This window comes from Camelus dromedarius, chromosome 1 (assembly GCF_036321535.1).
Source record: "Camelus dromedarius isolate mCamDro1 chromosome 1, mCamDro1.pat, whole genome shotgun sequence".
NCBI lineage: Eukaryota > Metazoa > Chordata > Mammalia > Artiodactyla > Camelidae > Camelus > Camelus dromedarius.
In genome coordinates, this window is record NC_087436.1 from 85118938 (window position 1) to 85137287 (window position 18350).

The following is an 18350-nucleotide window of genomic DNA, read 5'->3' on the forward strand; positions in this document are numbered from 1 at the left end:
GCTATCACGGCACTGGGCAGCTCCCATAGCACCAGGCTACTGGCAGTTTTCCTGTGAACCCAGGCTTCTGGCACATCCTAGCACTGTCTTCTGTGGCCCCTGGATCCCAGTCAGTGCATGTGAACCCAGGCTCCCAGCTGGGCTCAGCACCTGTCCAAATAGCATGGCCGCAGGTTCCTGACAGACCCGAGCTCTAGGCTGGCCCATGTGGAACTAGACTCCAGATGGGCTCTTGTGGGTCCCAGATCCGGGTCCTCCCTCTTGGACCCCGGCACTGGGATGTCTGAATATACAAGCACCAGGCCTGCCCCTCTAGTAGTTCCAGCAGTATGTGTGAACACCACCTGATCTCTGGGTGGACTGGTGAAGGACTTTGCCTACTGAAGCATGTTGTAAAGACTAAAAGAGGTGCCCATTTCCTCAAATGTGCAGTTTCCAATGCAGGCCACAGGGATCATGAAATAATCAAGGAAACATGACACTATTAAAGGAAACTAACACAACTCTAATGACTAACCCTAAAGAGAATTATGAACTCTCCTGCAAAGCATTCAGAGTAATCCCCTTGAAGAAATTTGTTAAACTATTTAAAAAAAAAAAAAGACAAGAAAATGAAACTGGGAAAAACAATGCATCAACAAAATGAGAAGTTCAACAAAGAAATGGAAACCATTAAAAAAAAATCCTCAAGTTGAGAAGTACAGTTGACTGTTCAACAGAAATCTTGCAACTACAGACTTGACAAAGCAGAAGAAAGAGTGAATGAGAAGACAGGTCATTTGAATCCTTCCAAAGAAACAAAAGAGAATGAAAGAAAAGACAAAGAAAAGAATACCATTAAAAGAAACAATCTACCCGTTATTGAAATCCCAGAAGAAGAAGAGAGGGAGAAAGGAGTATGATGCTAATTTAAAGAAATAATGGCTGAGAGGTTCCCAAATCTGGGGAGAAGTTTGGACATCTAAGTTCCTGAAGCTTGAAGTGAATAGGTAACCCCCAAATTTCAACTGGAAATGATCTTTTCCAAGACACAATATAAAATTGTCTAAATCAAACACAACATTTTAAAAGCAGTAAGAAAAAAAATTCTTCACATGTAAGGGAATCCCATAAGGGAATCCCCCACAAGGCTATCAGCAGAATTCTCAGTAGAAACTTTGCAGACCAGGAGAATGTGGGATGATATATTCAAAGTGCTGAAAGAGAAAAACTACCAACAAAAATACTTTACCCAGCAAGGCTGTTTTATAGGAATGAAGGAGAGAGACTTTCCCAAACAAAAACTGAGGGTTCATCACCATTAGACCTGCCTTGTAAGAAATGATGAAAGGGGTTCTTCAAGTTTAAAGAAAAGAATGCTAATTAGTAACATGAAAACATAAAACATACTGGTAAAGGTAAGCATGTAATTCATTTCAGAGCATTAGATAATATGAGAGTATTCAGAGTAATATGGTGATATGTTAATTACAAACTAAAGGTTTAAAAGGCCAAAAGTATTAAAAGTAACTATAGTTACAGTAATTTGTTAATGGATGCACAATATTGAGGTAAATCATGACATCAAAAATAAAGAGTAAAGTTTTTGCATGTGATCTAAGTTGTTAGATCTATAAGTAGACTATTATATCTAGAAGATGTTTTATGTAAGTCTCAAGGGAACCAAAAAGCAAAACCTGCGGTAGATACCCAAAAGATAAAGGGAAGGGAATCAGCATACCATAATGGAAAATTATCATTTCACAGAGAAAGCAGCAAAAGATGAAGAAAAGAATAAGGGGACTACAAAACAGGCAGGAAACATTTAGTAAAATGCATTAGAAAGTTCTTATCTATAAATAATTATATTAAATGTAAATGGATAAAATTTCCTATCAAAAGGCATATGGTAGCTGACCGGATTTAAAAAATAGCCAGCTATTTTCAGCCCCATAAGAGATTCATTTCTTCATTTCACCTTTAAGAATATGTATAGGTTCAAAGAGGAGGGATAGAAAAACATATTCCATGCAAGGGAAACCAAAGAGAGTAGGAGTAGCTTACCTTTTATCAGACAAAATAGACTGTAAGTCAGAAATTGTAACAAGAGATAAAGAAGGTCATTATACAATGAAAAGGGGATCAATTTATCAAGAGGATATAACAATTGCAGATATATATGCACCCAACACTGGAGCACCTAAAAATCTTAAGCAAATACTAACAGATCTTAAGAGAGAAATCAACAACAATACAATAATAGTAGGGGACTTCAATTATTCCCTCTTTCAGTAATGGATAGCTCATTGATAACTCATCTAGAAGAATGAGGGAAATGCTGGAAATGAAATATACCTTGTACCTACTGTTTGGTACTAGGTATTGGACCTAAGAGACATATACAGAACATTCCATCCAATAGCAACAGAATATGTATTCTTCTCAAGTGCACATGGACACTCTTCAGGATACATGTTAGGTCACAAAACAAGCCTTAGCAAATGTAGGAAGATTGGCATCATATTAAGTGTCTTTTCCATACAGTGGTGTGAGACTAAAAATCAGTAACAGGAGGAAAACTGAAAAATTCACAAATGTGTGGAAATTAAATGACACACTCCTACACAGCCAATCAGTTAAAGAAGAAATCAAAAGGGAAATAAAAAAAAATGGAACAAACAAAAGTGGAAACACAATACCAAAACACATGGTATGCAGCAAAAGCAGTTTTAAGAGGGAACTTTATAGCAATAAATAATGCCTAGATTAAGGAAATAAAATCATGAAGAAACAATATAACTATATTTCAGGGAACTAGAAAAAGAAGAACATACTGAGCCTAAAGTTAGCAGAAGGAAGGAAATACAGATTAGAGCAGAAATAAATGAAAGAGACCAGGAAAACAATACAAAAATAAATGAGACTAGTAGTGTTTTTTTGAAAAGAGAACATTGACAAATCTTTAGCTAGACTAAGGAAAAGAGAAGACTCAGAAATGAAAGGGGAGACATTACAACTGACACAACAAATACAAAGGAAAATAAGACTACTATGAACAATCATGCCAACAAATTGATTAATCTAGAAGAAATGAATAAATTCCTAGAAATGTACAATCTACCGTGACTGAATCTTGAAGTGGAAAAAATGGACAGACCAATAATGGATAAGGAAATTGAAAAATAATCAAAAGCCTTGCAACAAAGAAAAGCCAGGACCAAATAGTTTCACTGGTGAATTGTTCTACCAAATATTTAAAGAATAATTAACACCAGTTCTTCTTAAACCTTTCCAAAAAACTGAAGAGGAAAAAACACTCCTAAACTCATTTTGAGACCTGATATCAAAACCAGATTAGGATACTACAAGAAAACTACAGGCCAATATCCTTGATGATATAGGTGCAGAAATGATAAACAAACTACAAGTAAACTGAATTCAACAACACATTAAAAGGATCACACACCATAGTCAAGTTCAGTTTATCCCTGGGATGCAAGGATGATTCAGTATACACAAATCAATAAATGTGACACACCATGTTAATAGAAAGAAAGATAAAAATCACATGATCAGTTACTATTGAATAGATGAAGAAAAGCATTTGACAAAGTTAAAGTTCTTTCGTGATAAAAATTCTCAACAAATTGGGTATGAAAGGCATGTACCTCAACTGTGAGAGAGAAGTATTTTGTGTTTTGAGTCACCCAGTTTGTGATCCTTTGTTTTGGCAGCCGTAGGAAACCGAAATAAGTTCCCATTAGAAAATGATGTGAAATCACAATATTTAAAAAAAAAAAATTGGCGCAGACCCTAGATAAAACTTCTGCCAAAGGAAATGAATAGAAATGTAACATGCAAAAGAGAAGTGACTCAGAATAAATCTTATTTTAGGAAATGGAAGGAAACTTGACAAAATATTCTCTGTACTCAGTAAACATAAACAGTATAGCAACAGAAATGGTAAGGAATATGAAAAATTGGAAACATAAGTATGAAAGTTTAAGCACAGTAATTTATGAGGGCAGACTTTTTTCCTCCTGATTTTTTGATTAATTTTCTAGTTTTATTACATTGTGATTTCTGTATACCCACATTGTCTAATAGAACTTTTTGTGATGATGGAAGTGCTCTATAGCTGCTGAGCGATAGAAACCACTACCATAACAAGCAATCACTTTTAACCATGTTTGCAGGTTTTCTGATATTTATCTTTATAATGTTATAACTAACATGTCTTTTTTTAGATTATCTTAGAAAAACACATAACATTAAATTTATCACCTTAATCATTTTAAAATGTCCTGTTAGTGATAAATATATTCACACTGTTGTGTGGCAGATCTCTAAAACATTTTTCATCTTGCAAAACTGAAACTCTAATCATTAAACACTAGTTCTCCTTCCCCTCTGCCCCTTGCCCTTGGCAGCTGCCTCTCTGCTTTCTGTTTCTGATTGTGACTACTTTAGATACCTCAAGTAAGTGGAATCGTGTACTATTTGTCGATAAGCTGCTTTTGCTTAACATAATGTCCTTGAGGTTCATCCGTTTTATAGTGTGTGACAAGATTCCTTTTTTAAGGTTGCATAATATTCCATAGTTGTATATCCCACATTTTCTTTATCCATTTATCTGTAGATGGACTTTTGGATTGCTTTCACCTCTTGGCTCTTGTGAATAATGTTGAAATGAACATGAGTGTACAAACAACTCTTCAAGATCCTGTTTTGAATTTTTTTGAATACATATCTGGGAATGTGATTGCTGGAGCATATGGTAATTTTATTTCTAGTATTTTGAGGAATATCCATACTCTTTTCCATATAGCTGCACCATTTTACATTTCCAGTAACAGTGAACAAGTTTCCAGTTTCTCTATATCCTCACTAACCCTTGTTATTTTCTGTTCTTTTAACAGTTTCCATCCTAATAGGTTTGAGGTGATATCTTACTGTAATTTTGATTTGCATTTCTCTTATGATTAGGAATGTTGAACACCTTTTGTATCCTGTTGGCCATTTGATTTATCTTCTTTGGAGAATTGTGTATGTCCATTACCCATTTTTTTAGTTGGATTATTTGGTTTTTGTTGAGTTATAGTTTCTTAGGTATTATGAATATTAAGCCCTTTATCTGATATATACTTTGCAAATATTTTCTCCCATTCTTTTGGTTGCCTTTTTGCTCTGTTGATTTGTTTCCTTTGATAAGCTGAAGCTTTTCAGTTTAATGTAGTCCATTTGTGTATTTTTGTTTTTGTTGCCTGTACTTTTAGTGTCATATCCACGAAAACACTGCCAAATCCAATGTCTTGAGTTTTTCCCCAGTGTTTCTTCTAGGAGTTTTATGGTTTTAGATCTTATGTTTATGTCTTTAATCTATTTTGAGTTCATTTTTGTAAATGGTATGAGGTAAAGGTCTGAATTCATTCTTTTACATATCCAGTTTTCCCAGCATCAATTGTTAAAGAGACTGTCTTTTTTCCCATTGTGTAGTCTTGGTATTCTTGTTGAACATCATTTGGCCGTATATGCAAAGGTTTGTTTCTAGGCTGTCTATTCTGTTCCGTTGGTATTTTATATCTGTCCTAATGCTACTGTCTTAATTACTGTTGCTTTATAGTATGTTTTGAAATCAGGACTTGAGAGTTCTCCAGTATTGTTCTTTTTTTCCCCCAAGATTTTTTGGGCTATTTGGGATTATTTGGGAAATCTTTAAGGTTCCATATGAATTTTGAGATTGTTTTTACATTTCTGCAAAATATGCTAGCAGGATTTTAAGAGAGATTGCATTGAGTCTATAGGTTGCTTTAGATAATGTGGACATTTTAATAATACTGAGTCTTCCAGTCCACAGAGTGTCTTTCCATTTCTTTGTGTCTTTGGTTTCTTTTAGCTATATTCTATAATTTTCAGTGTATAAGTTTTCACCTCTTTGATTAAGGTTATTAAGTATATTCTTTAATGCTGTTGTAAATGCAGTTGTTTACTTAGTTTCCTTTTTTGGATTGTTCATTGTTAATGTTCAACAACAAAACTGATTTTTGAGTCTAGTTTGCATTGGGCAGCTTTACTGAAATCATTCATTTGCTTTAACAGTCTTTTGTGGGTGTGGAATCTTTAGGGTTTTCTGCATATAAAACCTTGTTATCTGTGAATAGAGGTAATTTTTTGCTTCTTCCTTCCGTATTTGAATTCCTTTTGTTTCTTTTTCTTAGGTAATTGCTTTAGCTAGGATTTTCAGCTCTGTATTGAATGGAAGCAATGTGAGTAGGTATCCTTGCTTTGTCCATAATTTTAAAGGAAAAGCTTTAAGTTTTCATTGTTGAGTATGATGTTAACTGTGGATATTTATTATATGGCTCTTATTACATTGAGGTGGTTTGCTTCTGTTGATAGTTTGCTTAGTGTTTTTATTTTGGAAGATTGTTTAATTTTGTAAAATGCTTTTTCTCCATCAATTGAGGTGATCTTTTTTTCCCCTAGATTCTGTTAATGTGGTGTATGACATTGATTGATTTTCATATTTTGAACCATCCTTGCCTTCCAGTTATAAATACCATTTGATGATGGCACATAATCCATTTAACTTGCTGTTGAATTTGGGTTGTTAGTATTTTGTTGAGCGTTTTTATATAAATATTCATCAGGAACATTGGTCTGTAGTTTTCTTGTCTTTTTTTGGCTTTGGTATTGTGGTAATGCTGGCTTCTTGGAATGAGTTTGGAAATGTTCCCTCCTGTTTAATTCTTTGTAAATTTGAGGAGGATCAGTGTTAGTTCTTTAAATGTTTTGGAGAATTTTCCTGCAAAGCCATCTGGTCCTAGGCTCTTTGTTGGGATCTGCTTTTATTTCTTGATTAATTAACTTTATTCTTTTGATTTTGCTAAGAAAGATAAGGATTTAGCTTACTTATGTTGTCCTGAATGTCTCTTCTATCTTCATTCTGAAGTTCAAAACTTTTATTATAGTTAGTTCTTTTATTAGTACTTTTTAACTGTAAATAGTTTCTTAGATATTGTATTTTAATCCCTAGTATGACAGATAAAGACTTTTATCTGTTTCTCCATCTTGTCTCTTCTATTCCCTCACTTCCATTCCTACTTTTTTTTTTTTTTTTTTTTGGTATTTGACCAGGCTGATCACATGACATTTACATTCTGCTCTATAATAAGATTTAGGTCTGAAAGACATTCAGGCTTTTCAGTATGTTGATTCTAAAAGCTGAACACAGTAAATTGCAGTTGATCATTTAGCTAGAATTATTTTTTAATTTTCCATGGGTCCAAAATTATGTTGCTACAGGAACTCAAAAAAATAAAATATGTGATAATCAAGGTAAGGTTGGTTCTCTTTATTTAGGGTTCATAAGTTTTTTCCACTATCTTGCCACTATTTTGCTTTATATTCTGATTAGTTTGCTTAATTTTGTTCATTTCCTCCCTCCCCAGTCTGTAATTGCCTTTTTCTCCTTGGTAGAAAAAAAATCTACCTTCACTCTATCCTCAAATGTTTCCTGCTTGAATCGTAGTATCTCTTCTTTGTTGGATGGAATTCCTCATTTTCCTGGAGACATCCCTCTTAGAGTTCTTCTGCTTCCTGCCTCAGTCTTCATGGGTTGGTAGTCTGCTGTATATCTTTCTGAGATACTCCTTCAGTGTATTTCTGCATTAGATTTACTGTTTCTTAGGTATCTTTCTCTTTCATGGCACTCCCCTTTTTGCTGGAATGTATTCTAAATTAACTTAAGTACACAGGGTATTTAAGATGTAAACATTATAAATTCTTGCATGCCTGAACATAGTTTTTGTCCTGGTTCATAATTGCTTAATAGTTTGGGTGCAGAAATTTAGATTCAAATTAAATTTACCGTAAGAACTTAATGGATTTTGCTCTATTCTGTTTAGATCAAAATGGAAGGGAGTCTAATGCTACTCTGAGTCTTGTTACTTTTTTAATAACCTTTTCCCTCTCTCTTTGGAAGTTTTAGTGTTTTATCTTTGTCCTTGTAATTCTGGAATTTTAGAGTTATGTGTCTAGGTATGAATTGTTTTTGTTGTTCTATCCAGACTCTCTGGAGTTTGTAGGTTCCTTTCAGTTGAAATACAGGTCTCTCCCTTCAGGTGTGGAAAATGTTCTCTTATTATTTCTTTGGTAGTATTTCCTGGTTGTCTATGTTCTCCCACTTGGGAATGCTCACCAGCAGATTATTGGCTTTCTGTTTGATCCTTATGTCTTTATCTCTTCTTCTGTTTTCTGCCATTGGTTTTTAATTCTGTATTATAGCAGATTTCTTCAACTGTATATTCCTGTCTTCCTATGACTGTAAGCAGATTGTAAATATTTCAGTAGCTTTGCTTGTTTTCTCCGGGTATCATTTCAAGAGGCAGTGTAATATAGTAGTTAAAAGCATATATGATGGAACCAGACTACCAGACTATGGGTTAAGATCCCAGCTCCACCCTTAATAACCATGTGGCCTTCGGCAAGTTATTTAACCTCTCTATGCTCAGTTTCTGAACTACAAAATGAGGTTAATAACTATTTTGTGGACAAAGGAGTTCATATTTGTTAAGCATTTATAACAGTTCTTAGTGTAATGAAATCTGTATCATTGATTATTAAATATGTGGCATTCTGAGTTTTGTTTTGTTTTGTTTTTTTAAATTGAGTGCAGTTTCTTTAGGAGTATCTCAAGGATATTTTGTTTTGTATCCTTTTTTTCTGTACCGTGAATAATCTTTAGTTCTTCTGGGGTTAGTTGATCTAATTATTTATTTTGGTCTTTTTCTAGCTGTGGTTTTTCCTTGTATGGCTGGGGATTATTATTGTTGGTTCATGTATATTGCTACAGGATTATCTTGATTATTTTAAGTAGCTGTGGTAGGTTTTTTTCCCTTGTTGGATAGGTGGATTTTTGTTTGAAATTACCTTCTCTGTTTGAAAAGAGTACTTGGTAATTCTCTGTACATAGATGGAGCATCTTGTCTGCTGGCAAGTTTGGGTTTAGAGCAGAAGAGCAGAGAAGTATTGTTATTCTCAGGAGCTTTCCAGTTGTCATATTGACATGAGCCCTCCGGACACTAACATCCATCTGATTTCTTTCTGAGCAGTTTGTTAGATTTCTTTAGAAAAAAGTTTCGCAATTTTAGGCCTAGGGGTGACACTGGGCCTTGTTTAGCCAGGGGAGGGGTGCAGAGAAAAGAGACAGATAAAGCTTTTTTTATAGGTTGCTTGTTTTCAGCCTGCTTACCTGCTAACACTGAGCCTAGAGTCTCAGCATGATTGACTTAGAGCTCCACTCTAGTCCCTTTTTCAAATTTTTTACTTACTTTTATTTTTTTAAATGGAGATACTGGGGATTGAACCCAGGACCTCATGCATGCTAGGCATGCATTCTACCACTGAGCTATACCCTCCCCCAACTCTAGTCCCTTTATGTGTGTATTTTGAGCTATGCTTTCCTTATTTCTGTGTAACCTGTTAACACACTTGGATCTGCTTTCTGTTCTCCAGAAATCTACTGTGTCATTTCATCTCTTTGTAATTTTCTTCTGCATTCTTTTCATTGTTTCATAGATTTCACTTTTTCTACATTTGTGCTCTCTTATCAGTAGGCTTTCCAAAGGCAAAAGAGGCAAAACAAAATGTTTGTCATCATCATCTCTTTCACTCTTCAGGTTTTCTTTTGGAAAAAAAAAATAGAAAAAGAAAGAAAAGGATGAAAGAAATTGTCACTTCACCCCTAAATACTTATATATGTTTCTTTAAAAAGTAAGGATATTTTCTCACATAAACTCAGTATCATTACCACATCTAACTATAAATTAATGGTAATTTATTAATGTCATATAATGCTTAGTCCATATTCAGAATTTTTCAATTGTTTCAAAAATGCCATTTGTTATTGGTTTGTTTGAATCAGGATTCAAATGAGGTATTAACAATTGGTTGTTAGGTTTTTTTTTTTTTGGAAGGAGAGTGACATGAGTTTATAGATCACCTTTGATTGAAAATATTTGAGCAAACTATGTGTTACACAGTTCTCCAGTTTCTTGAGAGTGCAAAATCTTCCTCAAATAACACATGCTTTTGTTTTAATGGAATATTTTAAACATACACAGTGGTATACAGTGTAGAATAATGAACTCCCATCAACCCATCACCCACCTTTAATAACTATTAATTCAGGATCTGTCTTGCTTCATCTATATCCTTACCCATCTACTCTCTCCTAATACTATTTGAATCATATTTCACATATCATTCATTTGTAAATATTTTAAAGTATATTTCTTAAACTAAAGACTCTGAATCTTTTAAAATTTTAGGACAGTTGACAAGGCCTTACAACCTTTTCCCTTTTTTTCATCTGTGTTGAAGAAACTAGGTCAGTTGTCTTTTGTAGAATGGTTCACATTCTGGATTTATCAGATTGCTTCTTCCTGATGTCATTTTACTAAAGCCTTTCCTGTATTAGTATAACCTGAAAGTTTGGTCTAAAGCAGTGTTACTCAACCTTTATTTTTTTCCACTGTTGTTCACTTGAAGACATTTTTTTCTTTATTGTCTGCCCCCCAAGACCGAAGAATAGATAAAGCATTGTGCTTTGGAGGGCAAGAAACCATTTTAATTTACTTATTTAAGATTTTTTCACCATTTGGGTGTGACATTGCTGCTGTTAAGAATATATGATACAAAGGTTTGATATATTCCAGTTTGACTCTTTCTTAAACAAGAACATTTTATAAGTAGTACTACATACTGCATATTTCATTACATCAAGAGGTGCAGAGTATCTGTCTCATTTTTGGAGATGCTAAGATCAGTTGCACTCAGTTGGTGACAACATGATCCGTTTGTGCAATTCATTGACTTTTTCTCCTAATGGTTTTAAAGTCCAGTGATGATTGTTGCCTACCTAATTATGTCATTGCTTTTGTTCTTATTAGCTAAAATACTTTGAAGGACTAGCGCCCACTGATTAGGTCACTTTAGTTACTTTGAAATATAGTTTAACAGGACAGGTAAGAAAAATGCTTTATTAGTTACCTTTTACTTACCAATTTTTGATTAATCCTTAGTATACATCAATATCCATTGGATTTAATTCTAACTTTCTGATTTTTTTTTAAACATTTCTATTTGTAAGGACTAGTATTTTGTGATTAGTTACTATGGAGGTTTTCCAAAGAACAAAGGCAAAATTTACTTTAAAAATTAAATAAAACTCCCTTGCATCAATTGTATTCACTTACCTTTAAATATTGTGCTAGTTCATCATCTTAAGATTTATTTCATCATGATTCATTATTTCTATCTTTCCTAGAAAGATAACATGAAAATAGAAGAATAATGGTGTCATGTGGAGGAGTGATAGAATATGGGAAAAAATTAGCACTATTGCATCTTTTTTTCAGTTTTTTAATTTTTTTTGTATTGCCCAAGTTACTGCATTATTTTTCAAGAAGTTATAAAAGAAGATTGGAGACATTATTTTTGTGGGCTGCTTTTAGTTTTCATTGAACACAGTTGCGGATTCAGAAACTTTCATTTCTTCCCATAATGGGAAAGAAGAAAAATGACAGTGGAAGATGTTTCACATCTTTCTGACAAATCAGCAGATGAATGCAGAGAGGTTAGCAGCACTCCAGGCTCTAGACCAGCATTATCCAATAGAAATACAATGTGAAAGACAAATGTAAGCCACATACATAATTTACAACTTACCTTAAAAAGAGTAAGCAAAGAAAATAGTGTCATTGAGGGAAAAAGAAATATTTGGAATTCCTTTTAGGAATTAACACTCTGTGGGACAAACTTTGATGGATCTCTTCTGTCTCTTTTTTTGGCCCCAGTTAGATAAATTCTCTCTCTTCCTATTCTCCCCTGCATTCACCCCGAATTGGCCATGTTTCTCGTGGCTCTGTATAGCATGGTAACATACTACCTTGCCTTTGCTTTGTCTCCTTATATGCCTTTCTTTCCTTTTACTTCTTCACATCAGGGTATTGAACCCTCCCTTTCCAAAGAGTCAGTTTGTTCCTTTGCCCAGGCTCTTTTTGAGATGAAATAATGGCTTCCAAATTTCCTTGACCGCAACCTATAGTGAGAACTATAATTTATGTTATGACCCAGTACACACATACACACACATTAACACATACCTAATAAAACAGTTTCAGGAAATACCCTTACCATTATTAGATATCCTGTACTTTGACTTTTTTTTTCCTATCCTGTTTCATTTAAAAAATGCTGGTTATAATCTTCTGTTTTGCTGGACCAAAGCATAAGAACATTTGTAATTTTGTAAGGTATTGATGTATTGTTCTTCATAAGTTGGTACCAATATTTACTCCCAACAGCAATATGTGAGAGTAATGTCAAAGTTGATATTATAAGTGCTTTGCAAATTCTACCCCTAGAGTATGTGACTCATCCGTGTCCTCAGACTTGTTCAACATCCATCCTGCCTGGGGATAGAGTAGCCTTAATTCAACTCCTTTTTCAGTAATAGTTGGAGATGGAGAAAGAAGCCTGTGGACTAGTTGAACATTTTTTAAGGATTCTGTCCTGTTTTATTTATAGTGTTTTGATTGTATCTCTTTGAATAGCTTTTCTGTAGTTGTTCTAGGTTTTATATTATGTGTACGTAACTTACTATAGTCTACTGGTTAAGTTCCTTAACTACCACCCCCAAACCTCCTTTTCTAATTTAATTGCCTTTTATATTTTCTTTACATATCTTGATAACCATATCACACAGTGTTAGAATTTTTGCTTAAATCATCAAAAATAATATAGAAGACTTAGAGAAGGGAAAGTCTGTTGTGTTTACCCATACTCTTTTTACTCTTTCCATTTTTTCCCTCCTGATTTTCCAATGTTCCTTTTTTTATAACTTCCTTTAGGTTTGAAGAAATTCCTAAAGTCATTCTTTTTTTTTAAGGCAGGTCTACTGATGGCAGGTTCTCTTAGTTTTCCTTCATCCATGGACATTTTAATTTCCCTCTCTTTCCTAAACGATATTTTGTCTGGATATAGGATTCTTGGTTGGCAGTTCTTTTCTTTCAGTAGTTGAAAAATGCTTCTGGACATCAAAAATATGAATATAAATTGAAACTCAAAATGTTTATTAACTGTGTCTGTGATGGTCTAAGTGTTAAAGAAAAGAAGTTTCATCACCATGAATGAATTTTAAATATATTAGAATTGAATGAGACTGGTTTCAGTGGAAATTAATGGTGAAGAGAAAAGATACTGGGTAATAAATAAATATGAGATTTACAAGACACTTATTTATAATTTTGTTAGGTATATAATTTATAGTAGAATTTATAGCATATTCCTGCTAAATTAGTCCCAGATCTTGAGTTGTAAATATTTCTAGATAAATTAGATAAGGAGTCTGGCCATAAGCTTTTTACCTGAATGAACTAACTGACAGCTTTCTTCAATATTTATCATCACCATTTTCATTGGATTCTCTCTCAGATGGGCTTCTTAGTGAAAAATTTTTGTTATTCTCTGTTCTTGAGGATTTAATAGTGCACTAGGGCCAAAATATCTCCTTTTTAATGTCACGTGTTTTTCTTAATAAAAGTGTGTGGCGGGGGAGGGTATCGCTCAAATGGTAGAGTGCATTCTCAGCATTTATGAGGTCCTGGGTTCAATCCTCAGTATCTCCTCTAAAAATAAACTAACCTAATTACCCCCTTCCCCCAAATAAAATAATTTAAACAATATAATAATAAATAAATAAAATAATTTTTTAAAAAAGTGTTTGGGATAGGGAAAGACAGGACCACCTTAAGTATGTGATATCTCCATTAAAGGATACTCCCCTGATATCAGTATTTCAGGTTATTCCTTTGGTGTTCTGGATATTTCTTCAGGGAAATGCATTGTAGTGAGATTTTGGATATGTGAGAGATGTCTTCCTCTTGTGAACTGAAAGAAGGTGAATATAAAATAGAGTATAGTAAAGGAGAAACTAGCATGATGCTCTGACTTATTCCAGTAACTGGTTGGTAATTATAGACATTGAGAATCTGGAAACTGATACCTTTAAAAACTATCTGGTACCCCGCATGAAGACTGCTGGATTAAGGTATAATCTTTCATCACTAGATTATAATCTTGAATCCTCTGCTGTGTAATATGTATTTACTTTTTATTTTCACAACTGTTTTGAGTCTCTTAAGGACCTTCATCATTATGGGTGATTACTACTACTTCTCTGTGCTCTTTTTGAGTTAGGGTTCTTTTTCATTCTTCCTGAGTATGTTCCTCAGTGGAATAGTTTTTTTAATTAAGTTATACTTGACATACAATATTATATTAATTTCTGTATACAGCATAGTGATTCAATACTTTTATACATTATGAAATAATCATAATATGTCCAGTTACCTTTTGTCACTAATCAGAGTTGTTACAGTATTATTGACTGTATTTCTGTTATATCTCCTTGACTTTATTTTGTAGCTGAAAGTTTTATACAACTCTTAATCATCTTCACCTATTTCATCCATTCCCCCTACCCTGTTACCTCCTGACAGTCACCAGTTCTTTGTTTCTCAGTCTGTTTCTGTTTTGTTTTGTTTGTTTATTTATCTTGTTTTTTTTGATTCTACGTAAGAGTGAAATCATTCAGCATTTGTCTTTCTCTTTCTGACTTATTTCATTTAGCTTGATACCCATGTTGTCCACCCACGTTGTCACAAATGTCAAGATTTCATTCTTTTTATGGCTGAGTAGTATTCCAGTGTGTGTGCGTGTGTGTGCGCGCACGTGCGTGCGTGATCTTTATCTAGTCATCTATTGATGGACCCTTAGGTTACTTCCATATCTTGACTATTGAAAATAGTGCTTCAGTGAACATAGGCATACACATGTCTTTTCAAATTAGTGTTTTTGTTTTCTTTGAGTAAAGCCAGGAGTGGAATTGCTGGATCTTGTGGTAGTTTGAGGAACCTCCATACTGTTTTCCATAGTGGCTGCACCAGTGTACATTCCCACCAACAGTGTACGAGGGTTCCCTTTTCTAGTGGAGCAGTTATTGTTCTTCTTCCTCCTCCTTTAACATGTGTTTAATTTTTATTCACAATCCACTTCCCTCAGATTTTGATTTTCCTCTGTTGCATCAGATTTTTGTCTGGTTGGTTGTTGGTTCTTCATTCATTCAAAAAACTTAGGATATGTTGCAAAAAGAAAATTTATTAATACCCAGGGGATATTGATCCTTATTGTATTTCAGTGACTAAAGCTCCACGAGGGCAGAAATTTAGTGTTTTTTCCCTGATCATTGGATATGTAGAACTTATCATAATAAGTGAATGAATGAGCAAGGAACAGAATTTCCCCAACAGAACTGCTAGTTAATCAGGAAATTACCAAATTAAAGTTGGAAAGTCTTTCGTTTTTGTTAATTGATCTTTAAAATAGTATTTTTTTGTTTGAAAAGTAATTAAAATGCTTCTGATATTGTGGTAAGAAGTGTTGTTAACATTGCCAATAATTTTTATTTTAATCATTAATAAAAATTAATGACCATGATTGGGCCGTTTCATAAAACCATACTGGAAATAAAGGGTAATAAAAATAGCTACCTCATAGGAATGTTGTGAGGATTTAATTAATTAACACGATGTTGAGCACTTAAAACTGGGTTTCATACATAGTGGAATGCATGCCAACTGTTAATTAGTAATTGAGAATGGTGCTGAGACTGACTTCTTCCCTGTCATTTTGCCAGAGGGTCAGTTGATCAGATCATCCATCCTAGGCTGGCTATTGGCCTAGGGCAGTTTTCCCTCAGACCCTCACAAAAGCCCCCTGAAATGATCGACTTCTTCCTTCTCAAGTAGAGTGTGTGACTTGGGGCAAATTGCTTCACCTTTTTCTTTCCTCCCTTGCCCATCTTAGAGAATGACCTTCTCATCCCTTTTCTTACTCTGAGCAGCCACACTGGACTTGTTTCACTTCCACATGAATGCCATATTCTCTCCGAAATCTGACCTTTTGAACAGGCTGTTCCCTTCCAATGAAACACGTTCTTTCTCTCCCCTCTCTGCTTACTTTATTTGGTCAGATCCTACTTATTATGCATTAAATGCCCCTCCTTTAGGAGACCTTTCTTAACCAGTTCCCACCAGACTGGTTTGTATCTCTGCCATGCTTTCCCTTCACACCATCATAATTCTTAAAGCCTTCTATCCCATTTGGAGTTGCTCTATAGACTGAGGTCCCAGAGGGGTTGATGGGATCTGACATGTTCATTGCTACATCCCCAATTCCTGGCATATAGGATGCCCCAATTAATGCTGTATACGTGGATGGGAAAAAAATACTGGAAGTATTGTTATTTAGAATTTGGTTAACATTATTTCCACAGCTGCACTTGTTTTACAGAATTTTTTTTTTTTCCTGTAAAGCTGCTGAAACTTAGAAGCTGATTTTGTCACAGTGTAAGATGCCTTTGGAAAATTCTGCATTCCTCTTAGATGAATCTTTACAACTTGGTGAGTTTCACTAGATACCTTCAATCTTCATTTTGAGCTCAGAGGTATGCCATCTTTTTTTTCTTTTCTTTCTTTCTTTTTTTTGGCATAATTATTGGTTGCAGTGAGGTTTGCAATCTTCTGGCAAGGAGCAAAGGACAGAGTATTATAAAAATATATGATCTACTACTTCCCTTGATTTATCTTTAGAATTTTTATTCTTATGAGGAGTGAAGTTATTTGTTGGTATAATTGATATCCAGATGGTAAAGTTTTTTTTTTTTCCAGCAATTCTTGAAATTTTTCCGTTACTACCCCTAAGTAAGAATTATAATTTGTCCTTTTCTGAGATAAAGATAATTTGCAAAATGACTGAAAAGTAGAATAAGAACTATTTCCTGTCAGATTTTAGGTTTAGATAAAGGTAGAGATAATCAGTTGACTGAGGTAGAGAAGGGCCAGTCACCTACTGCAGCTCCAGGTTGCAAGCAAGTCTTTCCATCAGGGTCTGCAAACCACCAGATCCAGCCTGCTGCCTGTTTTTGTGTGACCCAAGAACTAAGAGTGGTGTTTTCAGTTTTAAATGGTTAGGGGGAAAATGCCAAAAGAAGACTATTTTTGACATGTGAAAATTATGTGAAATTCAGATTTTAGGGTGTATGAATAAAGCTTTATTGGAATACAGCCACTCTTTTTACATATTGTGTATGGCTATTTTCAAGCTGTAGTGGCAGAGTTAGGTAGTTGCATCAGAGACGTTAGGACCCAGAAAGCCAAAACTATTGACTGTGTGACCCTTTACAGAATAAATTAGCTGACCTCTACATAGTTGGAGAAGTATTTGTAGATTGAGTGCTAGGGTAAGAGATAAATTGGGGGAAATTAGAGGGAGGTGAAAGTTGATAGCAACTCTCAGTGACTTATCCTTTTTTTCTGTCCTGAAAAGTGTAATCCGTATTCTTAGTAGATTGACCTATGTTTCTGTTTAAAACCGAAAATAAATCAAGAGAAATTGATTCTTCTAACCTTTCTTCTAAAATAAATGTATGTGGGCATATGCAGAAAGAAATTAGTATATACTCTCAGTTTTTTTTTTTGTTTTTTTTTTTTTACCAGGTTTTAGTATTATGGTAATATAGTAAGCACTTAAAAATGTATATCCCTTTTGTGTAGTTTCTGTTTTTCTCTGTGTTTGGAGATAACCTGTTACTTTTAAAGTGAAAATGCTAATACATTTTTTGGAAACTAGTTGGTGACTGACTCAATGGAACAAAGCTAGAACATATGTTGGGGATGAAGGGGATGTGGTCCCTTTTGGAGTCTGTGGATAGGTTGGAGGATATTCTTAAGCAGCTCTTCTGCAGTCTGATAGAGGTAGGTTAAGTTTTGTATTAGGAGATAAAAGACCAGGATTTTAGGATCTACCTTTCTTGTCCCTCTAGAACACTTAATAGTTTTGTGGCTTTGGACATATTTATCACTCTGCATCATAGGTGCTTCATTTTCAAAATAGGGGAAAGTAATACCTGTCCTGTCTGAAAACAGGAGTCTTTAGGTTTACTAAATTGTAAGCTTTTTAAGGGTAGGTACCATGCCTGTTTCTTAGCTGTTGGATCCACATGCAGCTACCATAGATCTGACACATAGTTGGCATACGGTCACTATTTGTTGAGTGAAGGAATAAATCCTGTTGTGGCTAATAGCTGTTACATCTATGCAGAATCATAATAATGCCAGTACCTTTAAAGATTTGCTTACTAGAATTGGGTGTTTTTTGTTAACTGTAGGAGGGAATTTTGATGAAAGCAATAGTTTTCTCTGGATCCATTCCTTACAGATAGCTGTCAAATCATTGGCCAGATTTAT

The 18350-nt window shown here is 34.3% G+C and overlaps 1 protein-coding gene across 12 annotated transcripts in view; it reads left to right on the top strand.

Annotated features, from left to right (window-relative positions):
* The window catches only part of CLOCK (clock circadian regulator), a 112285-nt gene that overhangs the window by 11831 nt on the left and 82104 nt on the right, over positions 1-18350 (top strand). For 6 of the 12 annotated variants that reach the window (XM_064486428.1, XM_064486439.1, XM_031434363.2 and 3 more), the window contains one exon: positions 16419-16549. The exons of 2 other annotated variants lie outside the window; for them this stretch is intronic. The gene's annotated coding sequence lies outside the window, so the exon portion shown is untranslated. The remainder of the gene's footprint in view (positions 1-16418; positions 16550-18350) is intronic. 4 more of the 12 variants (XM_064486441.1, XM_064486444.1, XM_031434380.2 and 1 more) reach the window with 1 other exon arrangement.